Source organism: Protopterus annectens, chromosome 3.part0 (assembly GCF_019279795.1).
Source record: "Protopterus annectens isolate FY-2018-M chromosome 3.part0, PAN1.0, whole genome shotgun sequence".
Taxonomy (NCBI): domain Eukaryota; kingdom Metazoa; phylum Chordata; order Ceratodontiformes; family Protopteridae; genus Protopterus; species Protopterus annectens.
Genome location: NC_056731.1, coordinates 660,346,784 through 660,372,898, shown reverse-complemented (window position 1 = coordinate 660,372,898; position 26,115 = coordinate 660,346,784).

Genomic DNA, 26,115 nt, shown 5'->3' with positions numbered 1-26,115 from the left:
CCTAGTGACATCTGCATAGCGTACTATACGCATGTCAAGTTTCCACATGACAAAACGTCACTGTCTGTCCTGTTCGCATGTACGTTGCCTGTGACACATTGCACATGACTTACCTGGCATTTACCCATCTGTGCAGTCATATATGCCAGTGCTATGAAATCAGTAGCAGTACACCCACACATACTCACCTTCAGTATGTTGTTCCCCATTGGCCCTATGTGTTGGTAATCACCATGGCAATCACACTTCTATGGTAGCATGTGCAAAGGTAACCTGAGAATCACCTCTATGGTCCAGTTGTGGTTTATGTGAGTCATGTGGCAATGTCACAGCTGCCACATGTATGCAGTCAACCCTCTCCCCTGGCCAGGAATGTACAACACGTGTGGCATGCCACCACATAGCCAATCTGGGGACTGAGCACTCTGAACCCAGTACTGCCATACCCTGTCAGGTGGCATGACATACTACAGTGACTACAATACCAGTCTGACATAGACCCGCACTGACAGCAATCCGAACACACTGGGGCATACTTGGAGACTCAGAATAGCATCCTGCCTGAGCATCACACACCTCCGCAGCTGGCACACAGGCATACGTTACGTCGGAACAGAGCACATGCCACACATGGCATACACATCCCGTGTGCCACACACTCACAGCCTGTAGGGCTACACAACACACCTGCTACAGATGTGTCAGGTACCTCTCTTGGCCGCTGCAGTGGGGTCCCGCTCAACAGGCTGTACATGGTGAAGGTCACAGTGATATGCCTGTGGGGCACTATGGTCCACCACAAAACACATGCATACAGGTCAGTCAGAGGCATGGACACATATGACTCAGTCATTGACCATGCCACTATGGATGACCTGAGACATACCTCCCTGGACTACATGATAGGGAACATAGAGGGGATCTCTCAGCATGTGGCATGGGCCAGTATGAGCCTGATCTTGGTTGCCATCATACCCTCACCAGGTATGCTACCACAATATGTAGGAAGGGTGTTCTATGTCTACATTCTGCTCAATCTCCAATGTCATTCATAGGGTATCCAATGGCTGTCAATGTGTGCTTACTTGCTAGGGGAGCCACAATGATTTGCGAGGGGCAGTTTGCACGTGACACCCATGGGACATTGTAAATTGGCGAAGCCCCTTGATACACACATAGTGCCTTTTGCTGCAGGACACGGATTACATAGCCACCTCCGCGGGTATCACACAGGATAGGACACTAACAGTGATGCTACACAACACCAGCAGTGTACACCTCAAGATGCATGCACTGGACACTGTCCTCAGCACGGTGAACTGCAATATCTGTGCAGTACCAGATTCCTGATTCACGGCTCACAGGTGCAACCCAACACTGCCAGGTTATACCTCATACCATGCCTGTCGTCCCCTACACATGTAACACACATGGACAGGGGGGTGGTATCTCAACGCACCACAGATACACACACCTCCAGGTTGTTGGCACAGCACAAAGCATCAGGGCCTATCCATGAGCAGCTAACAGTGTGTTGGACTGCCTTCTGGTTCATAGCCTGGCACACACAACCCTCCCATACACAGGAAACCCACCTATCCTCCCTAACAACACTGGCAATATGACAGTCTCAAGAAATGTCTTTATATGGCTGGACTGCATCCAGCCAAACATTGTGCGTGAGCATTACTGTAGCTACAACACACTAGCTGAAAGGTCTCCAGCATGTAGTCACTGAATTGCAGTGGAACAATATGTTACCACTCCCACAACAGGTGGGAACATGCAGCACCTGTTCATCGACTACATGTAGACTATATGGCCCAGACCAGATGTGTATCCCCTGCTGTAGGTATTATACCATATACAACCCACACTGTATAGACACATACCGCATGCGGCCCCTGCACAGTAAGACACAGTCATATTGTTATGCACTGCGAATATATATTATCCACTTGAGGCACGTGTCAGACATGGTAACTACTGAAGGTCACAGGTATATATGTGTATGTGTCACACACATACATCATGTGTGCATTGCCATTGCTGCTTTAGGCAATGGCATGCATTGTTATGAACAACAACCCACACATGGTAATATTGTGTGACACAACCACACGTGGCAGTTGTGGGTTTCCAAAACATACCTATCTCTGCTCTGACAGTGGTAATAGACCCAGTAACGGAGCGCACTATTGGCATTACTGGGCAAGTAGCCCTGTTTGGCTGTACTGATAGTGTGGTGACATCCCCTGTGTTTACTGGGGGAATATGCAGCATCTGGTGTATTGTAGTATTTGCCAAAAGGATCTGTTCTTTCACACTTGCAATTACACACACCCTACTACCCCCCCACCCCATGTGTGCATTGCCATTGCTGGTTTAGGCAATGGCATGCATTGTTATGAACAACAACCCACACATGGTAATATTGTGTGACACAACCACACGTGGCAGTTGTGGGTATCCATAACATACCTATCTGTGCTCTGACAGTGGTAATAGACCCAGTAGCGGAGCGCACTATTGGCATTACTGGGCAAGTAGCCCTGTTTGGCTGTACTGATAGTGTGGTGACATTATGAACAACAACCCACACATGGTAATATTGTGTGACACAACCACACGTGGCAGTTGTGGGTTTCCAAAACATACCTATCTGTGCTCTGACAGTGGTAATAGACCCAGTAATGGAGCGCACTATTGGCATTACTGGGCAAGTAGCCCTGTTTGGCTGTACTGATAGTGTGGTGACATCCCCTGTGTTTACTGGGGGAATATGCAGCATCTGGTGTATTGTAGTATTTGCCAAAAGGATCTGTTCTTTCACACTTGCAATTACACACACCCTACTAACCCCCCCCCCATGTGTGCATTGCCATTGCTGGTTTAGGCAATGGCATGCATTGTTATGAACAACCCACACATGGTAATATTGTGTGACACAACCACACGTGGCAGTTGTGGGTTTCCAAAACATACCTATCTGTGCTCTGACAGTGGTAATAGACCCAGTAGCGGAGCGCACTATTGGCATTACTGGGCAAGTAGCTCTGTTTGGCTGCACTGATAGTGTGGTGACGTTATGAACAACAACCCACACATGGTAATATTGTGTGACACAACCACACGTGGCAGTTGTGGATTTCCAAAACATACCTATCTGTGCTCTGACAGTGGTAATAGACCCAGTAGCGGAGCGCACTATTGGCATTACTGGGCAAGTAGCCCTGTTTGGCTGTACTGATAGTGTGGTGACATCCCCTGTGTTTACTGGGGGAATATGCAGCATCTGGTGTATTGTAGTATTTGCCAAAAGGATCTGTTCTTTCACACTTGCAATTACACACACCCTACTACCCCCCCCCCCATGTGTGCATTGCCATTGCTGGTTTAGGCAATGGCATGCATTGTTATGAACAACCCGCAAATAGTAATATTGTGTGACACAACCACACGTGGCAGTTGTGGGTTTCCAAAGCATACCTATCTGTGCTCTGACAGTGGTAATAGACCCAGTAGAGGAGCGCACTATTGGCATTACTGGGCAAGTAGCCCTGTTTGGCTGTACTGATAGAGTGGTGATGTTATGAAGAACAACCCACACATGGTAATATTGTGTGACACAACCACACATGGCAGTTGTGGGTTTCCAAAACATACCTATCTGTGCTCTGACAGTGGTAATAGACCCAGTAGCGGAGCGCACTATTGGCATTACTGGGCAAGTAGCCCTGTTTGGCTGTACTGATAGTGTGGTGACGTTATGAACAACAACCCACACATGGTAATATTGTGTGACACAACCACACGTGGCAGTTGTGGGTTTCCAAAACATACCTATCTGTGCTCTGACAGTGGTAATAGACCCAGTAGCGGAGCGCACTATTGGCATTACTGGGCAAGTAGCCCTGTTTGGCTGCACTGATAGTGTGGTGACATCCCCTGTGTTTACTGGGGGAATATGCAGCATCTGGTGTATTGTAGTATGTGCCAAAAGGATCTGTTCTTTCACACTTGCAATTACATGCACCCTACTACCCCCCCCCCCATGTGTGCATTGCCATTGCTGGTTTAGGCAATGGGATGCATTGTTATGAACAACCCGCACATGGTAATATTGTGTGACACAACCACACGTGGCAGTTGTGGGTTTCCAAAACATACCTATCTGTGCTCTGACAGTGGTAATAGACCCAGTAGCGGAGCGCACTATTGGCATTACTGGGAAAGTAGCCCTGTTTGGCTGTACTGATAGTGTGGTGACGTTATGAACAACAACCCACACATGGTAATATTGTGTGACACAACCACACGTGGCAGTTGTGGGTTTCCAAAACATACCTATCTGTGCTCTGACAGTGGTAATAGACCCAGTAGCGGAGCGCACTATTGGCATTACTGGGCAAGTAGCCCTGTTTGGCTGTACTGATAGTGTGGTGACATCCCCTGTGTTTACTGGGGGAATATGCAGCATCTGGTGTATTGTAGTATTTGCCAAAAGGATCTGTTCTTTCACACTTGTAATTACACACACCCTACTACCCCCCCATGTGTGCATTGCCATTGCTGGTTTAGGCAATGGCATGCATTGTTATGAACAACCCGCACATGGTAATATTGTGTGACACAACCACACGTGGCAGTTGTGGGTTTCCAAAACATACCTATCTGTGCTCTGACAGTGGTAATAGACCCAGTAGTGGAGCGCACTATTGGCATTACTGGGCAAGTAGCCCTGTTTGGCTGTACTGATAGTGTGGTGACGTTATGAACAACAACCCACACATGGTAATATTGTGTGACACAACCACACGTGGCAGTTGTGGGTTTCCAAAACATACCTATCTGTGCTCTGACAGTGGTAATAGACCCAGTAGCGGAGCGCACTATTGGCATTACTGGGCAAGTAGCCCTGTTTGGCTGTACTGATAGTGTGGTGACATTATGAACAACAACCCACACATGGTAATATTGTGTGACACAACCACACGTGGCAGTTGTGGGTTTCCAAAACATACCTATCTGTGCTCTGACAGTGGTAATAGACCCAGTAGCGGAGCGCACTATTGGCATTACTGGGCAAGTAGCCCTGTTTGGCTGTACTGATAGTGTGGTGATGTTATGAACAACAACCCACACATGGTAATATTGTGTGACACAACCACATGTGGCAGTTGTGGGTTTCCAAAACATACCTATCTGTGCTCTGACAGTGGTAATAGACCCAGTAGCGGAGCGCACTATTGGCATTACTGGGCAAGTAGCCCTGTTTGGCTGTACTGATAGTGTGGTGACGTTATGAACAACAACCCACACATGGTAATATTGTGTGACACAACCACACGTGGCAGTTGTGGGTTTCCAAAACATACCTATCTGTGCTCTGACAGTGGTAATAGACCCAGTAGCGGAGCTCACTATTGGCATTACTGGGCAAGTAGCCCTGTTTGGCTGTACTGATAGTGTGGTGACATTATGAACAACAACGCACACATGGTAATATTGTGTGACACAACCACACGTGGCAGTTGTGGGCAGTTGTGGGTTTCCAAAACATACCTATCTGTACTCTGACAGTGGTAATAGACCCAGTAGTGGAGCGCACTATTGGCATTACTGGGCAAGTAGCCCTGTTTGGCTGTACTGATAGTGTGGTGACATTATGAACAACAACCCACACATGGTAATATTGTGTGACACAACCACACGTGGCAGTTGTGGGTTTCCAAAACATACCTATCTGTGCTCTGACAGTGGTAATAGACCCAGTAGCTGAGCACACTATTGGCATTACTGGGCAAGTAGCCCTGTTTGGCTGTACTGATAGTGTGGTGACGTTATGAACAACAACCCACACATGGTAATATTGTGTGACACAACCACATGTGGCAGTTGTGGGTTTCCAAAACATACCTATCTGTGCTCTGACAGTGGTAATAGACCCAGTAGCGGAGCGCACTATTGGCATTACTGGGCAAGTAGCCCTGTTTGGCTGTACTAATAGTGTGGTGACGTTATGAACAACAACCCACACATGGTAATATTGTGTGACACAACCACACGCGGCAGTTGTGGGTTTCCAAAACATACCTATCTGTGCTCTGACAGTGGTAATAGACCCAGTAGCGGAGCGCACTATTGGCATTACTGGGCAAGTAGCCCTGTTTGGCTGTACTGATAGTGTGGTGAAATTATGAACAACAACCCACACATGGTAATATTGTGTGACACAACCACATGTGGCAGTTGTGGGTTTCCAAAACATACCTATCTGTGCTCTGACAGTGGTAATAGACCCAGTAGCGGAGCGCACTATTGGCATTACTGGGCAAGTAGCCCTGTTTGGCTGTACTGATAGTGTGGTGACGTTATGAACAACAACCCACACATGGTAATATTGTGTGACACAACCACACGTGGCAGTTGTGGGTTTCCAAAACATACCTATCTGTGCTCTGACAGTGGTAATAGACCCAGTAGCAGAGCGCACTATTGGCATTACTGGGCAAGTAGCCCTGTTTGGCTATACTGATAGTGTGGTGACATCCCCTGTGTTTACTGGGGGAATATGCAGCATCTGGTATATTGTAGTATTTGCCAAAAGGATCTGTTCTTTCACACACCCTACTACTGTTTGAATATGAGGGCGATCCACTATATCACTTATGTCTCTGTAGTCATTTACTGTGTGCACTGGGCAGATTGCTGTGTTGTGGTTGGTTCCTGGAATGACACGTACAAATACCAGATATGTGTGGCCAACCGCTAAACGGAGATATGGCCTAAGTGTGTGAGCATGCCCAGTTCAGCCTTTCCATGGCATGTTGTCTGACATATGCCTCATTTATCAAAGTGTGCGAGCATGCCCAGTGTGAGCTTTCCATATGTTGAACTCTGCAGTCCACCACATATTTGGGTGAGTGTGAACTTCAGCAATATCTCACGTTTATGGTTGTGTGTTGGGTGTCATGTTGTGTACTTACTGGCCAACTGCTTCGTGTCTGACCACAACAGGGATTATACTGTGCCTGCAGGGATTGCATGGGACACTTTGCATACAGTTGTCAACATCCTTTCATAATGACCTAACACTGTAGTACCGTATAGTGTACTGGTTCAGTACTTTCACTGTGTTGGACAGTATCCTGGGCTTTAGTCCTATCGCTGCTTGACATCTTCATAGTGAGCACAACAGACTGTGTAGGGGCCAGTTGTGCACATATGACCATGTTGCATTATGTTTAGATATGGACTACCTACACCAGGCTTGTCCAACATTGGTAGTGTATTCCACAACATAGGTGGACATTGGCAAACACTAGCGATGTTCCCTAGGCCATTTCTGATGCTAGTCAGAGAGTGTGTTTGTCCTTCGACACACATTGTAACTGGAGTTTGCCATGACATATGTCATGGTTAGTATACTGTGCCTCCGTCTACCTCTGACATAACAGTGATACCCAGGGTAAACCTACCATCTCCCATCCACTCATCAGGATTCCTCTTGAGGGGTGTCGATAGGTGACTCTCTGGCTAACCTGTACTGGGAGTTTACTCAAGAGTGGGGGTGGCTTCTGTGTTATGGATCATTCAGTACAGCTTGTCCTATGTATGTCAGTGCTGGGGTTCAGGTCTCTCATGTGCATATCTCACTGCCATTCAGATTGTACAAGGTGCAGCATGTTCATTGATTCCAGCTTGTGGCTTCATACATCAGGCACGGCTTGCCTCTGGGTGGGCAGTATGGCAGTGTGTGGAGCTGCAGTTTGTTTAATCAGGCAACACATGGTATCTGTTCATGCTCTTTGCTACTCCTGGTGAGGTACTGTTGTGGACTTTACAGTTGATGGAGGTGTCTGCTGAGGTACATCCCACAGGGGCTATTGTAGTCAATTGTGAAGCTGATGAAGGATGACTGCAGAGCCACAGTGACCTCCCCTTATCTAGATCTGACAACCTTCATGATTGGGTGGGTATATGGTATGTTTCTGTGAACACTACAGCCACAAGTTTGTCCAATGCAGAATATCTATCACCTTGTGTCCCCAGGTCTCTCATTACATGTTAGGTACGTAATGGGTTAACACCTGTGTGGTAATTGGTGGGCACTTACTGTATATCCATGGTGGTTGTCTAGACACATTTCTGCAATTAGCTTGCTGACATGGCAATGGCTCCAGTTGTCTGTTTCTATGTGGCCCTTTTGTGGGTTGCTTGTGTCAGCTGGGGGTCAGATATGGTGGGCAGTTTGTACTCCTCTGCATACATGTTCAGTCACAGTCCTTCCACGTTGGCCTGTACCTATGGGACATATATACGGAACGGGGGAGGTCCCAGGACCAAGCCTTGTGGGATGCCACTTATATCTGCTTTGTAGTCTGACATGGATGCAGCATGTCTGACCATGTCAGTTCTGTCCTTGGTCTGGTTTGCAACCCCTCTTCTGACATAGGGATTTATATTTAAGCTGGTGAACATATCCATACTGAACACGTAAGGTATTGTCTGGAAGCATTTGCACGGTCCAGCTACGCTGTGTGGACCACACTGCCCTCATCGATGACCTTAATGACTGTTTCAAATGGGTCAAACATGTTTAGGGGCAGGATCTGCACTTACGACAGCCACACTGGGTAGGGTCCAGTGTCAGTAGGTCCCCGATAACTTTATGTCTGCAGTACATGCTGATCCTTTCAATAGCTGTGCAGACCAAGCTTGTCAGGATCCTAGGGTGGTAGTTTGCAGTATCCATTCAGGAAACACCTTTGTTGTGAAGGACCACTGTTGTTGTACACTGCTCTTTGGGTACATATCCTGTGGTAAGGCTGACATTGGGCAGTAGTGTGATTTGGCATTCCATTCTTCTTGGAGTCCATGTTGGCCTCAGCCCAGGACACCATCTCATACCTTTGCTGCTGTGTGTTTTGCTTTGTAGATGATGGCTGTTACCTCAGCATTTGCAATGTCAGGGGGCCAGCAGTCTGCTGGGATAGATATTTTGCATTCTTGGGGGGGGGGGGTTGCACTGCACCTGTCAGGTTGTATGTTGGCAATATGTGTGTGTGTGTTTGGTATGTTGTTTGTAATATCTGTGTGATTCGGAGCATATCTGTGAATTCCCAACATGGTTCCTACCATCAATTGAGTAAGCCTTGTGATTATCCTTAGTGTCCTGTACAATTTGTATCTTCATAAGTTCATAGGTTCATACTAGGCTATCCACCCTAGGGCATTAGTAAGCCTAGCCAGAGTGTGTGTGTCTTCGGCCGCCCCTTGCTATGTGAATATTATGGCCATTTATGAATTTCTTTACTGTGCCTCTGTCTGGACGTGACACAGTGAAGACCCCCAGTGTACATCTACGATCATCCATCCACTTGGCAATATTCCTGTTGAGGGGTGTCAGTGAGGGGCTCTGCCTAACATGGAGTGGGATCCTGTTCCAGGGTGTGGGGAGCCTCTGGGTTATGTATCTGTCCCTCCAGCACATCCTATTTCATTATGTGTTGAGGTTGACATCTGTCACTCTCACAGCTCCAATGGCTTTGATTTCCTGGGGTGGAGCATGTCCATTACTCCTGTGTTGGGCATGGCCTTGTACAACAGACATACAATGCCTCTGTGTAGGCAGTCTTTGACTGCATTCAGCTGGGGTGTCTACAGCCAGGCAGCATATGACATATATTTGACACCCTTTATTCTCTTGGTGAGGTACCTTTGAGGTCTTCCTAACCGCTGCAGGTGTCAGGTACGGTACATCCCATATGAGTCATTGTATTAGATTATGGGTCTGATAAGGGAACAGTACAGGGGCACAGTGACCTCTGTTGATGTAGATGTGAATCCTTTCATGATACGGTGTCCAATATAGGCAGTCTTCCTAGCCACATTGGCATTGTGAGTGTCACATGACAGGTTACTGTCGACTTGTGTCCCTAGGTCCCTAATTACTCCTTGCATACATAATGGTTTACCACCTATGTGGTAATTTGTGAGTACCGTGTTTGGTATTTGGTGGGACATTCATACTGTCCAGTGTCTTCAGGATGTCTGGGTGGGGTTCCTGTGTGTGAGAGTGCAGTCTGTCGCATGCTACAGACTGTACAGCAGTTTTGACTACAGTTAGGTGCACATGGGTGGTCTCCGCTGCTTCGTGCATTGTCAGTTACCTGGCCGTATGGGTGTCTGTGCTGCATATGGATACTCCCCCTCCTTTGATGTTTTGGTCCAGGTGTTGGGGCCATAACGCATGATATGAGGTATAACCTGGTAGTGCTGGTGTGCTGTCAGTAGGCTTGCAGCAGGCTTCTGTCACTGCACAGACATCGATGTTCTCCATACTGGGAAGTGCCTCAGGAGCATGCAAATTGCAGTTTACACATCTGGCATTGGTCAGCATTACCCTTATGTTTCTTACCACTTATGTTTTCTAGGGTGGTGGGTTAGTCTTTTCGGCCTTGCCTATGTACGGCTCTATGGAGGTGGCAAAGGACTTATCCAGTATCCAGACACCCAGGGGTAACAGGTGCAAGCCATCCCTGGAACAGCAGCATGGCTTGTCATGCATGACATCTCAAGCAGACAGACATTAGACCCTCTTGGACTGACAGCTGTAATTGTGCCACCTGTTAAAGCTGATCATTCTGTGTTTGTACTGTGGCATCATTCTTGGTGAGGGTTGGATGCTGCAAACGGCCAGTGTCATACCGGCCTGGAGTACATACTCAGAGAGCTCATCCATGTCTCTTTTGATGTAGTCCAGGGAGGTACATCTTGGGTCATTCACACCAGCATGGACAATGAGTGCATCATATTTCTGCTTGCTTTGGGGTGACCTGCGTACTTGTGTTATGTGGCATATTGTGGCAGACTACAGGCAGCTTACTGTACCCTTTCCCTTGTTCAGTCTGGTGAGTGGGACAGCAGTGTGTCTGCCTATACAGACACCTATTACAACTGTTTCAGGCATGTTGTTTCTCCTTCTGGCCTGTGACTGTTTGGCACACCAGCTTTGTGTACTATGTGTTGCATGTGCTATGTTTGGAGGTTGTGGTTGCTTGGGGTCTGCTTTGGAGGCCTCTGTTGTTGTGGTGTGTTTGTAATTAGGGCCTCTGGGAATGTTTTTCTGTGTTTATGTGTTTGGTTTACAGTTGTGATAGGTCTATGTGGGACTGTGTTTGTGGTGTATGTGGTTACCTTCTCCTCCTGACTAGTTTTGACAGTACTGAGTTGGGGGAGCTCAGCCTCCGGTTTGGATAAATGGTTGCATCTCTCACATATATTTGTATTTATTGGGGGGAGTTGAGGGTTGTCTGTGTACTTGGGGCAGGTGTAACATTGCCTCAGGATTCACAGATTCTACTTGTTGTGGCTGGCCTTAGTGGATTGTATGTGTGGACATATTTTATTGCCATACTACTGATCAGTGATTACTTCCCTTTTTATGTTTGCTCTATCATGTAGTAGCTTCCTCATTCTCTTGCATGGTTTGGTAATGGATGGAGTCCAGCATGCCAGATGCCTGTGTGTATGGCATTGTGTCTTGTTGTTATTTGTGATTGCATAATCCAAGCATTCCTGGCTGTGTTCATGGAATGCCTGTATAACAGGTTCTGCGGTGTGTCCCATATTCTGCACCTGCACAGGGCCTTTAGTGGATTCCACATCGGTTTGGAGGGGTGCAACTTATGCTTTACACATGTTTTTCACTGTGGTTTTCTGGCCAGGGACTGTGGTCAGGATGTGTATATCCGGTGTGATTACTCTATGGTCTGGTCTTACCAGTGAGAGATACACTTCTCATCTTGCTATCCAGTACGCATGTTGCTGATTATCACATCCAGTATGCTTAGCCCTCTTGTGGGAGTGGTACGTTGTTCCTGGGCATTTTGGTTTATGGATTCTGGGAACTTTTCTCCTACTGTGTTGGTGCTAGTATAATGCTCCCAGTGTATGTCTGGGTATTTTCAGTCAACCAATATAATGTGGTTTGGGGGGGCTTGATATATTCATGTATTCCAACATAGGCCAGGTGCAGTTCCTGGTGTTAAGACAGTAGTCTGCAGCAGGCTATATACTGGGAGGTGGTTTTAGCCACTGATATTTGACCATGGCTAATCCATGCTGCTTCTTGTTGTGGTACCAACATGGGGGTGTGGTTATCCGTGACAATTATTGCTAGTCACTCTCCTTTTGTAGCTTGTTCCATGTTTTGAGGCTGTACAGCACAGTATAAGGTGTAACCTGGTAATGTTAGGGTGCTGATGTGTGCCTTGACCCAGTTTTCTATTACAGGACTGATATCAATATTCTCCATACTGTGTGCGTTTACACTGCACGCATTTTGCTGTTTAGACTTCTGGCATTGGGTAGCATTACATCTAGGTTCTTATCCCTTGTGGTACCTATGAAGGTGGGTTTGTGTTTTGAGACTTACCTATTCAGGGCACGTTGTGGGTACTGACAGCCTTTGCCAGAATCCATGGGGCCTGGACTGATAGGTGCATGCCACCCCTAGCAGGTGGTGCATCATGTCATGCACAGCATGTCTTCCCAGGCTGAAACACATTGGCTCCCCTTTGACTAACTGCATTACTTCAGCCAGTTATTGCAATTGATCATCCCATCGTCATTTTGTGGCTTCATGCTTGGTGAGGGTGGACGTTAGTCAGGGTCCTCAAGTGTGCATATAGTACATGGTGTTACATTACTTAACACATGGCATTCATGCCTCAGGTGGTGCTGTAGGGCTGCCTCTGTCGGATGCACATATTACACTCCCCGTACATGTTTGTGAGCAGGTCATGTCATTTTAGGCATCCCTGTTATTATTTGAGTGAGTCAGAGAGGGGTATCATTCCCAGGGTTCCTACTGAGCCAGTGTATGTGCTATGCGTTGCCTCTTTGCCAAGGCCAGGGCATACTGGGCACGCCTCCTTCTGCCTACTGGGGCAGGCTCAGGTTGTTCCTCCTCCGAGTCACGCTCTGCCTGTGATGGTCTTGGCAATGGTGGGGGGCTGTTTGGCCCAGCCCTATGCTGGTCTTGCTGTAGCTGTTTTCGCAAGATCATATTATGTAGCATAGCACATACCATGACAATTTGGGTACATGTAGTTGGTGAGTACTGCAAGGCTCCACCAGATGTGTCCAGACACCGGAACCGTGACTTGAGCAGCCCAAACACACGCTCTATTACATTACGTGTTTGTGCGTGTGCCTCATTATGGTGTTCCTGTTCAGGTGTGTGCGCGTTTCTGATGGGTGTCATCAGCCACGGCTCCAGTGCATAACCTGCATCCCCCACTAGGTGTCCGTGTGGGATGTCCCCATTGGCAAATGTCTGGTACAGCTGCGTCAAATGCCAGATGTGGGAATCATGGTAGCTCCCAGGACAGCCAGCACACACATTCATTATTATGCCCTGGGCATCACACACGACCTGGCAGTTGATGGAGGGGAAGCCCTTGCCGTTAATATAGGCCCTACCCTGCTCACCAGCTGGTGCTTTGTTGCATATGTGCGTGCAGTCTATTGCACCCACTACCTCAGGGTATTCCGCTATTTGCTGGAAGAGATGCATATTGCTGGCCAATACCTCACGGGCATTGGGGAAATATACATGATCACCAACATGTGCTGACATGGCATCCAGGAACTGGTGCAGTACCCTGGAGGCTGATGCATGTGATATCGCCATCATATTACCAGTTGGTCTCTGGAAGGTACCTGTTGCTAGTATTCGTAGGCCAACACATACCTTGGTTTCCACTGGGATGGGTTCCCCTCTGTTGGTTCTGTGTGTGAGGCGTGGCCTGCACAGCTCAACTATTTGCTGCAGGAGCTCTCTGTCCACTCTATAGAGCTCTACTATCTCTAGCTCATGTAACCCGTGGTAGGTGACCCTGGGCCTGTACACTCTTCTCCGTCTCCTCACTGTGGGTTGTCTGGCACTATCTGCATTGTCACCACCCTCAGCAAGTCGCCTATGTCTCATTATGACAGCTATGGCAGCCCCTAGCATTTCTGCTCTGAGTTCAGCTTTTTCAGTTTTCACTTCTAATAGCTTACTCCTGTCTTGCAGTGTCGCTTGAGAGAAACATCCTGCACTGCTGTTTGCAGAGTTTTAAGTGCTGGGCTGGGCTACTATTCTGCCTGTGTAATTGCCTGCTTCTAATTGTTTTCACCTGCTAGCTCTAGCAGTATTCCCTGCTAGCTTCCTACTAATTCTGTTGCTTCCTTTTTCCTTTCTGTTTCCTCAGGGGGGAGCAGCGTGCATACCAGCAGAAACACGCTCACAGTGGCTTACACGCGCGCACACATGCTTACACGGTTCAGGATCTGCCTATTCAGGTTAAAACATGTGCACACCAGCGCAAACAGTGTTACAAATCTACCAACACACTCCCACATGCTCAGTCTGCCTTACACGTGCGCACACTGCCCTACTCGTGCTTCATGGCACGCACACGTGCGCATGCACGCCCAGCACGAAACTTTGGTGTAAGTAACAGTGTACACCTTCCATTTCTTGACTTTCCCATGCTTATCTTGTGGCACTCCTCTTTCCATGATCTGTGTCTGTCATCTGTCATGTAACACTGACCTCCAATGAACTGCATTTCTTTCTATCATTCCCCCCTGTGATGTCACCTATCTCCTACTCTATTCCTCCCCGTTATGTATCTCTTACACTACTCAGACTGTGCTCATTTGCTATGTGACTGTGGGATTCAGTATCCTAACCCTCATTTACATCAGATTGCCTACTAATGCTTAGTTACATGTCTTAGACTCAGCTTCCCCCCTTAGCAACCACTACACGGTGGCCATGTTGTTTTTGGTCTGCTGGTCCCTCCACTGTCATTCCATGTATTGCATAAAACCCACATTTGTGGGTGTATAACCTTCATTTTTATGTTTTATACAGCGCATCCCGTTTGTGCAGGGATGTGCTGCGTTTAAACATCGGCGATCGCCGAAAAAAAAAATTATATTTTTTAATATTTGCATCGGGTTACCTTGCCAATGGCCACATATTTGGCCATTGGCATGCTGTCTGACACATATGCACCCTTTATTTGGAGCTGACATGGCTCCATTCTGATTTTTGCAGAAACGTACTCAGTTGTCAACTGAGTACATTTCTGCAGCTAAAACGGCTCTTACACGGGCTGCTTTCTGTTTCGTGGATCACTACTCTACCTCATTTGCATGCCTTTCGGCTGCAAGTGAGGTATTTAGCATATCCACGTCCAGTCCGTGTAAGAGACGTTTTAGCTGGTCTCTTACACAGAGTTTCGGGCTGTTCCTGGATCGCGAGGCTTGCATGGAGTGTTACACATCTCTTACACTCCGTGCAAGCCTTCGTGAATCCTGCCCTATGTTTTATTTATGGACCCTGTCTGTCCTGTTGGTTTATGTTAACCAGGTAAGTTAACTGCTATGAGAACCTTTTTCAGGCACCAACCCAGGCCATGTGAGCAAAGACAAGTGATATAAACATATGTATATACATACTCATATACATACAGAAAATGTTCAGCTATATACAGACAGAGTTACAATCACCAATAGCATTACAAGGCATCAAAAACAAAATCCTTAAGTAATACTTTATACAGTAGTCCAAACAGTTTTACAGTGCAGGATGAATGAATAGGCATTAAATAACAACATGTAGTGCAACAACTGATGCAAAGGCAAACAAAAAACAAAAATCTGAATGGACAGTCCTGTCTGTAAACTAATCATCTACTGGATATTTTTGTAAGAGCAATCTAGAGAGAAAATACAATTTACTACACAAATACTTCAAGTACACCTGTATTAAGAAATGGCAGCTGAATAATCTTGAAGAAAGTTTTTATAAAACAGGTTGAGGATCTATGAATAGGTTAACGACCAAGTATTGACAATACACAATATTAGCAATAGACCTTGTGCCCTAACATAATCATAGTGACTACTTACTAAAGCAGTGTGTAATGCATTTTATGTCCTATATTTTAAGAGAGTCTAGTCTACAAAGTACCTAGTAAGGCTGCTAATAAAATAAATTAGGATTCAGCTTGCAAGCTAGCATAGAAGTAGGGCTTGTGACTGTAATGACAGTGACAAAGGCTTAGAAAGAGAGGAAAGTCATTAGATGACCAGCTGGATGGGATTGGGAAGGGCTGCACACTGACGGTACCTTCTTTCCTGGAAGGAAAGGCTTTAGGGGACTGCTGCACTGATAGTGATCCCAAACTTAGGCCAGATAAAACTACAGTTGCCTGAGGTAACTAAAGCATATAATGTGGAGAAACAAGGAGAAAACAGGAGATGCTCATCTGCCTACCCATCTTTTGTATTTAGCATCTAGGTTACTGCCCTGTGTGGACTTCTAATCAAGACAGGGACTATGTGGCAATAAAAGACCCCCCCAATAAAAGAATTGATAAAGTTGGCTTAGACCATTTTAATCTGGTAAGGCCTTAATAGTGAAGTACGTTCTTTACTATTACATTATGATGTTCTTGACTTAGAAGAAGACAGGTAATAAGGAGAAATATGGCCATACCCTGAGTTATTTTTACATGTGGTGTGGTCATCATAAGGTATGACAGAAATGGCCAGAGAGGGAAAAACACTGGGCTGTATGAGATAATACAGGATAATGACCACTGGAGCCGTAATTGCCTAGCCAAGATTCCCAATATATCCCATAAGCTTATGTACCCTAGAGGTTATTTTAAAGGGTATATGTAAGCTAGAGCAAAATGTACAAGCTGTCTCTCTCCATTATTGACAAAGATGTTAAACCCGGAGTATATTTTCAATTTCCCATCACTGGTCCAGGTTTCTCTTGAATATGGTTAGGGAACAGCTTTGCTTTACATAGATGGGAAGCCTGTTCCAGAGTAGGGGAATTCTCTGAGGCACTTACGTGTTCCTCCAATATGTTATATTAATGTCGCAAGCAAAGTTTACATCTGTAGATCTAGTAATTCTGATGTCAATCTTTTTGAGTTCTTTCCTGTCAAGCTATTGTTTTTTTTCTCTAATAATTTACTCAACTCTACCCATGGGTATCTCTTTTCTCGTACCATTGTTGGTATTTGCCCTTTTTACCCTTGTGGTATTCCCAATACCATTGTTGGTACTTCCCTCCTTTCTATCTCTAACTTTCCTTTCTAGATAAGCTTTGTGTTGTTTACTGTTGATATGTCTGAAAAGAAAGGGACAACGGGGTTTAAACATTGCTCTTTTTGCAATGGTAAACTCCCTAATAGCGATCTGCATGAAGAATGTGTTTATTGTTTAGGAGTTCCGGACTTATCAGTGAAACCTCCCTGTGACATTTGTGCCAGTTGCAGTCAGCGGACGCTGAATGAAAGACGTAATAAGCTAATTCTCAAAGGCGTGCTTCCTTCTAGCTTCTCTGAGGCCATTTCTGTGTTGGAGGTCTCAACCCCTCCATCTGTGGAATGTCCTCGTTCTGACGCCTCTTCACTGGCCGGGGAGAGGGGCAAGCCTCATAAGCATAAAGCCCATAAGACTTCTTCTGAGCATAGAATCGCCTCCACGGTTCCGACCACCTTGGCTCCGAGCTTGGCTCCAGTGGTTCATACGGGAGTTGCCATGATTGCCTCATTGACGCCGGTCCCAGCACCTACAACTATGGCTCCCACTGTGATTTCGGCTCCAGCCAGTTTGCCTGCCTATACCTCGGCACCGATGTCCCCCATCTCCGTTCTGACGTCGGTTGCGTCAGCCTCTTCAGAGCCGCTATTGACCTCCACCCCAGCTGTGACTTCGGCTCCGAGCCTGTTCTCAGCTCCAGTTATTCCTCTTTTACCGGTTTCTAAACTGGAATCCTCGGTGCCGATTTTCACCATACCATGGACACAGTACTCCCCATCTACGGATCCATTTGCCAGACAAGCTTTTAGCCCCTTTTTGGACTGGCCTGACTTCCCCTCAGGGGCATTGGTAAGGTGCACCAGAAGCCTATCTGAGTTGGATGTGGTGCAGCTCTTTGATCAGCTGCTGACTGCCGGGGAATTACAAACTTTCCTAGAACCTATCCCACTATGGGTTTTGGGTCCATTGCCCCGGCGACCTCCACGTATTCTCCTCCCTTGGAATCCTCAGTTCCGAGGCCCATATTTCTGCATCTGCGAGAGGATCCCTTTCCTCGGCGCCAACAATGACCATGTCTGAGACTAAGAGGGCCCCTTTGGGCACTGGTTCCATTGGAACCCACCCTTCCTCAATCTCATGCTTGGGGGGGGGGGGTGGAACCCTCGGTTCCGGCCATGGCTCTGGCTGTGTCACTGGTTGTGTCTTCGGGTCCGAGGGTTCTCCCACCCCAGTGTTGCTTGAGGCTATGTCTGCGGGAGTGGACCATGTGGGGTGTGACTCCAGTTCCGAAACTGTCTTCTTCGGTTCCGGGATCCCATTCCTCTTCAGGCGGGCCTGCTTTCCAGGTGATGGAGTGGGTGCTTGCTTCAAGCGATCCTCCTACATCAGACCACCCGTTCCCTCTGAGCTGCAGCTATCAAAGGCCACCCCCCCCATGGACACCAAGAGTGCAAGACCCAGGAAACCCCTGTACAAGGTATTTCCCTTTCTGAGTCTTCTTTGGATACTCCCACTGAAGAACCCCTCTCAATCCGAATCCGAGTGTGATGGCAGAAATTTTCAGCCATTGGGGCCAGCCATGCTGCGACCTTTTCACCTCCCCCTCAAACACAAAATGCAGCAGCTACTTTGCCCTCTTTCCCCTCATGGGGAGTCACTAAGAGACACTTTAACTCATGATTGGCCTGCGGGTCTCCTTTATGCTTATCCTCTGACACCTCTGATACCCCCTTTTTTAAGGAAAGCTATTCGGTTGAGAGGCAAAGTGATCCTTATTACCCCTTTCTGGCCTCGTCAAGTGTGGTTTCCCTTCCTTCGACCTCACCTATTACAACCTCCTTGGATCCTGGACACTCGTCAGGACCTCATATCTCACCCACAAGGGCTGACTCCACCGAATCTATCCACTCTCAAGCTGACGGCTTGGCTTCTCCACTTCTGTTAGTTGCCAGGCAGGACATCCTCTCCTCATCTGTCCATGATATTATTCTGGCCTTCCATAAACCATCCACCAGAAAACTTTACAGGGACAAATGGAAAAGATTCTCTATCTGGTCACATAATCAGATGCTAAATCCATTTTCAACTCCTGTAGCTACTATTCTTTACTATCTTTCTGAGTTGTTTGACAATGGTGCATCAGCTTCCACCATTTGAGTCCATTTAGCAGCTATTTCCAACTTCCATAATGGTTCAGATGGAGTCCTACTTATTTCTACCCAACTTTGCAAGACCTTTCTCAAGGGAATTTTCCATAGCAGACCTCCTATCAGGCAGCTGGTGGAGGCATGGAATCTCTCCCGGGTTCTCCAGTCTCTCTCTCTACCCCCTTTAACCTGCTGTGATATGTGATCTAAAATTCCTATCATGGTAATCCTTGTTTTTGGTGGCGGTCACTTCAGCCAGATGAATATCTGAGTTGCAAGCCTTATGCATCAAGAGCCCCTATCTGATCTTCCATAAGGACAGAGTATCACTTCGTACTAATCTATCCTTTCTCCCCAAGGTGGTTTCCGACTTCTCTATTAACCACTCCATTGAACTCCCTGTATTCTTTCCAAATTATTCAAACAAGGGAGAATACAGCCTGCATTCATTGGATGTTCATAGATAAATACGTTTATACCTGGACAGAACTAAGTCTTTTCGCAAGTTGGACCAACGTTTCATTTCCTTTTCTGGTCCTAGAATGGGGTGTGCAGTATCTAAAGTTACTTTGTCAAAATGGCTCAGGGATTGCATTAGCTTCTCATATTCACTTACGAATGAATCTAAGCCTGCTCAAATCAAAGCTCATTCAACTAGGGCTATCGCAATGTCTGTTGCCTTCCACTCCAGGGCCTCCATGGATGACATCTGTGCAGCAACCATTTGGGCTAAACCCCATACCTTCATCAAGCATTACAAATTGGATCTGATCTCCAGGGGAAGAGCGGCCTTTGGCTCAATGGTTCTCAGGAATGTTCTTCCATAAGGGCCACCCAGGTTCTCCAAGTAGCTTGGGATTCTGTCCCATCAGTGATGAATAGGAAGAAGATTAACAACTTCAGATAAAGAAGTTATGTCTTACCATAACGTTCCATCTGAGTTGTTGATCTTCTTCCAGTCGTCACACCCTCCCACTGGCCCCCACTGAAGGCTCCTGGTGGACCTTCTGGATTTTTGTGGTGTTTCAAGGTTTCTGCACAGAGATGGCCTCTGACTTTCTGTTTCTTCTACATGTTGCATGTAAACTCGATCTGAGGTAACTGAGTGAATGGCATTGTGGGTAGCAGCTTAGCTCAAGAGTTTTGGTGCACGCGAGCTTGGTATAAGACCAACAAGGTCTCGGAACCCAACCCATCAGTGATGACTAGAAGAAGATCTACAACTCAGATGGAATGTTATGGTAAGACATAACTTCTTTTTATATTATAATATCCACACACTTTCTTGTTATATTAAATATTTGTTATCATGTTAACATATGCATATTATAATATATATATTTTTATTTATTTTTTCATTTTGAAGTTATTTATAAATTAATTTTTATACATATTCTTGAACAAGTTTTATATGTATTTAACAATTAATGAGTGAATGTCTATTAACTAAGGGTTATAATTGGTAAGTTAGGTCAGATGATTAAGTGTGTTTAATTATTTAAGCTGACTCTATCAGTGTGTTTATTGATTCTGATGAAGATGTGTTACAACCTTATGAAAGTGCTCAATCCTGTTTGTGAATAAAGTAAGTTTTTGTGGAACTTCTCTCCTTTCATCTGCTTTACAGAGGGTTTTTTTTGTTGGTTCTCAGTTTGCTTTTTTGAAGAAAACTGGTGAAACTGGACAAACTGTTTCTGCACCTCTCAAGAGTATTTCACTGGATTAGATACTGTCCACTAGGATGTTTGTCACTGTATGGAGTTGTCATGGTATGAGTATTGCAGAAACCCAAATCAAACAACTGAAAGCGAATTTGGTCAATCTGATGCACAGAGCTGAAGGCATAGCATTGGGTTTACAAGTATCCCTGAAAGGGAGGAAAGAGTTATAACTCTGGGTTGTATGAAAAATAAATTAGCTGAATGTACAGAGTTTTCTACTCATGATATAACTGAGGTCACATTTGCGAAGATCATTGTTGATCTGTTTTGGCAGCTATGCATTAAAGGGAAAAAAATTGTCTCTGCTCTGGGCATACAGTTGAACAAAGAAGACTGGAGAATCCACAGTGTTATGAGATCATGACTGCTCCATAAACACAAGACAGCAGTTTTTCAACAAGGGGTCACTTCCATTCACCACTTCCCATAGCACAACTATAGGCTAAATTCAAAGAATAATGAATGAACCAAATACTCCTGTTAAATGATTATTTCTTCATATTTCCTCAATAGACTGTTATTCAAACAAATATGAATAAGTAAGATGTAACCTATTTCTTTTTTCTTTGTATTAGCATCTTCATTTCAGCATGCTTTTCATACAAAAGGATCTCTTTTATCTGTTTTTCAGACACATTGTATAACCCTACATTACCTCTTCATGAATTCATTCATGACTTCTTGTCTGAAGTCTACGGAAATGTTTCTCAGAAAATTCACATTCTCTGGAACAGGCTCCCCATCCATGTGACACAAACTTCCTGCCTAACCCTATTTAAGCACAAATTAGACCAACTGATAGGTAATTAGAAATTCACCCCTGGTCTGGCAGCTATGTCTCTGATGGACAGAGGCAGTCAGTAAATCACCCCTATATAAATCAAATGTGTGTGTCACATTTCATTTGCAAGGCTAGATTTATAAGGACCTAGTGGTAATTAGCTTAGTATATACCTATGAACTTATGAATATAGTACATAGTGAAAAAATCATTCTGTCACTTGCACTGGCACTTCGGGGCAGTAGTTCAGTGTGACTCTGTAAAGGACCATTTACATATCTGCCAAATGGTAATCAGGATTCATAAACCTTATAGCTTAAGACATCCAGAGCAGCTTCTTCCAACAATATGTTGTAGATATTATGATCTCTGTAAGGAAAGGCTGGTGACAGCATGTATGATGTAATCACTTGTGGTGATCTGTGCAATGTTCATCATTACTGATGGTCTACTTGTTGGAGGATAACAGAGCATATGCAAAGTCCTCCAAGTTGTGAAAAATCGGTCTCATTCAGTCCAGAGATATCAAAATTAGTAGGTAATTAGGGACCCCATTTTTAGCGACAGTAGCCCATGTGTAGAGTTACTATAGGACAAATACCCTCCACTGAGTTTTGCTGTCTGTATCCGAACATCACGTATATTTTTAGGTGACAGAATAATTGAAAACTTTCCATGGGACTGAATTCAAAATGATAATCTGCCTTAGATTTGAGTGAAAGTTGTCACGCAGATTCCTGTTATTTACACATATGCCCAGCTGTGCACCTTTAAGAAATGTACTGTGAAAATAAATGCAATATACTGCACCATTAAAGCTTCTTTTCACACTGAACTCACACCTCCTCTAATACTATTGAGCTGTCCTACAATGATGTAATTTATTAGGACATAGTAATAACATTTTTAGCTGTAAGATTTCAATGATATTTGATTACATTTGGTTGATTTAGCAAATTGCTAAGCATTCAATGATATAAACATGAATAGGGCACACAACATTATTAATATGGACTTACTTTTATTAATTTACTTATTGCCCTGAAATTGACTAACAATTTTGATAACATTTAATCTGTAACAATTTCATAGTGCAAAGACATATTATTCTAGCTTTTAATAGTATTCAGTTGCTGAGTGCCAGACAGTTACTTTCTCTTCTCATATGTTAAGAAAGCATTGCAAAAGCAATTGTTAGAAATTTTAATAGTTCAATTAATATGCATCCCAAGAGAACCTGCTATGAAGTATATAAAATGAATATCTGTGTGCACTGTTTGAATTAAAGCACATTACTTGCTTACTATTCTTCTAGGACCCACAAAACATATCATGTGTATTGCAAAACTGAGTTTCATAAAAGTGTCAGCATGAAATACATTCTGGGAGATTTTACAGAACTGCTTGCCCTCCTCTAAATTAATGCCATCGCTGACATTTGCAATTGATATGGAATTTAATTAGTTCTTTATGGCATTTCAATGAAAAGACAGCAGAGCAATATTAAAGCAACATCTTAAATGCTAAACACCAATGCTTTCATGACAACACTGTGATCGCATAAGGGTTTCAAAGAACAGAAAAAATGGAAAGGATATATATACATCCACAACAACCAGGAATGAAAAGATGTCTGTTTAGTGGACGTGTGTGAAATTACTGAGAAAGCAGGATAAACCACAACACTTGGATCTTTTTCTGATTTTATTTAGTAACATCCGCTTTTAAAGGAAAATAATAAGTCTGCAGTACAAGTGCAGAAAAACATTTTCAGAACAGAGGTACCTCATGCAGTTACATTCAGCAGTCTCCCTGCAGGATTCATTTTGAATACCTTAATATATCAGCTACTCTAGCCATCAAGCAACTGTCTGTCCAGCAATACTGCCCTCCCCATTCACTCCCCTCAATGAGTGAGAATCAATGAGGAAAGCAACTTAAGCTTTAACTACGAGGATTTCTTGACTTATTTGCCCCGTGCCTTGTATCTTTGGGTCACAGTCACATTTAGGGCTGTAAGGCACTCACAAACCTACATTGCTGCATCCTACACTAAGTCCAGGTTTATTTATTTACTTAATATTTGTTTACTGGGAAAGTCCGACTGGGCTGATAGCCCATTTTCAGCGGAGTCCTGGGGAGGAAAGCTCTACATTAGTTACATAGTAAGCAAGACAATACAATACAAAAACAATACAACAGAGAAACAGTAATTGTAATAGCAATACCAATAGCAATACCAATACAATTATATACAATAGTACTTAAATGACTACAAGAATCTCAGATGAACATTTTGGGATTACAGTAATGTCAGCATAACATCACAGTATATGTGAATACCCCTACACATCCTTAGGAGACCATGCATGTGTAAAGCATCACCTACTCAACAAAAGAAGAGCAGGTCATTGCTCACTTATTTATTCCCCACTAATTCTTGTTCACATGAGCCATGAGTCAATCCCGGGCTATTAGTGGTGCTAGCAGGTGCACTGTTCCTGCACAAATGTCTCTTCCAGATGCCTAACGTTTCAAGAATGAAAAACAAGGGTAATTCAGAAAGCTCAAGTCAGGCCTGGTGTCCCACCTGTGACCCAAAGGGGTGATAGGACTAAAGAGAAATAGAGTATAAAGGATAAAATCACTTGAGCTATTAGATCTATGGGAATTTCTAGGTGATGTCCCCTTTATCCGGCTAAATAGGTATATAGATAAGTGTTCTTGTTCAAATGCATTGCATTCAACAGGTCAATTATTTAAAGTTAGTTACAGACGATGGTGGGAGAGTCCAGGGGAACTAACTGGAGGAACATCTCAGAGACTGAAAAACAAACTCTATAAGTGTAGAGGTTAGTCTCTTATTCGAACATTTCTGAAAGACCAGGTCAGCAGCATGTGTAACGTCATTCTTAAAAGGTTTATTTTTATTTTTAACAAACATAAATAAGGAAAACTCAAGAATAACTATGTACCATGACCCACAGAACTATATTTAGAAAAAAACACTCTTGCCTAAGCTTTATCACGTCCATTTAATACAGTGGTCTGTAGAATGGTTTATAGTTTGATCTTTGAAAATGCCTGCTTTTATGAGACTATTGACATACTTTATTAACCTGTTTGCATCACAAGAGGCTGTGCTTGCCTTTGCGAGGCTCATATTCCTCTAAGCACATTGCAAAATCTTTATTACAGAACTTTTTTCCATTTTGGCTTGTCCTTATCAATGCCTGTATCACATGTATTATGAGAGAGTGTGCCCATTGCCTACTTTTATGGGGCTTATATTTCCTGAAATAAGTTATGAAAGACTAATCTCATTTTGTATGGCAAAAAGGATTACAGTGCCTGCTTTTATGAGGCTCATATAAATTATTTATGTGACCACTCCCCATCCGTCTTCTTCCTAATAAAGACGGAACTTCTTATTACATGTAGGGGAGGTAGTCACTTTGAGCCACACTAGGTGACTCTTAATTCTTTGAAAAATACATGTATTCAAAGAAATAGCTTACAGTGGAAATAGGTAACAGTGCTCAGTTTTACAGAGCTCACGAATGTGCACAAGTAGGAGGAAACTGTAAGCACAATTTGGGACCTCAGACGTTTTTGTGTTCATGGAGTAAAAATTCACCCAGTGGACTATACAAAACCTTTACAAAAATAAGCAGCTCATATCTTTGAATGTAGACAAAGAATATAGCAGTGTGGAGTGGAGCCCTAGGATAACAATATTCACTGTACTACAAATTACAGAAATGTTATTAAATACAGGCTAAGTGGCTCAAAATCTCATTGTATAGGGTATCCACAGTGAGAGGGCCCTGGTCTCAAAGTGTGGGTCTAACAGCTAGTAAGGTCTCTTCTGTTCAGAGTCTTCTCCTGGTTCCTGGTGGGGAAGTTAGTGCAAAGGAGGTCTAGATAGCTGTGTGCCTGGCTAGAAAAAAGGCTGGAAACTGGGAGGGATCAAGATAAAGGGCAACTAAACAATCTCCTGAAAGAAGGGGTGATGCCAGAAGCTGATGTAATCAGTCTATTGGTGTTTGCTGTCAATCAAATTAGGAAGCTAGTGTTTTTCCTCCTTTTCTCAATCTAGACAAAGGAAAACCCAAGACCAAAATGAGTAATAAAATCTTTTTTCAATACCTAAAAGAAATTCTTTAAGTCTATATATATATCACGAGACTACAGAAAAAAAGACAACCTGTACTAAAGTAGATTCAGAGGGTTTATAGGTTCATAGGTAGGTACTAGGCTGTTGGCCCTAGGGTCTATGTATTCCTAGCCAAAAAGGTACCCTGGCTTTTGCCACCCAAGAAAATTATTTTCCTGTGTC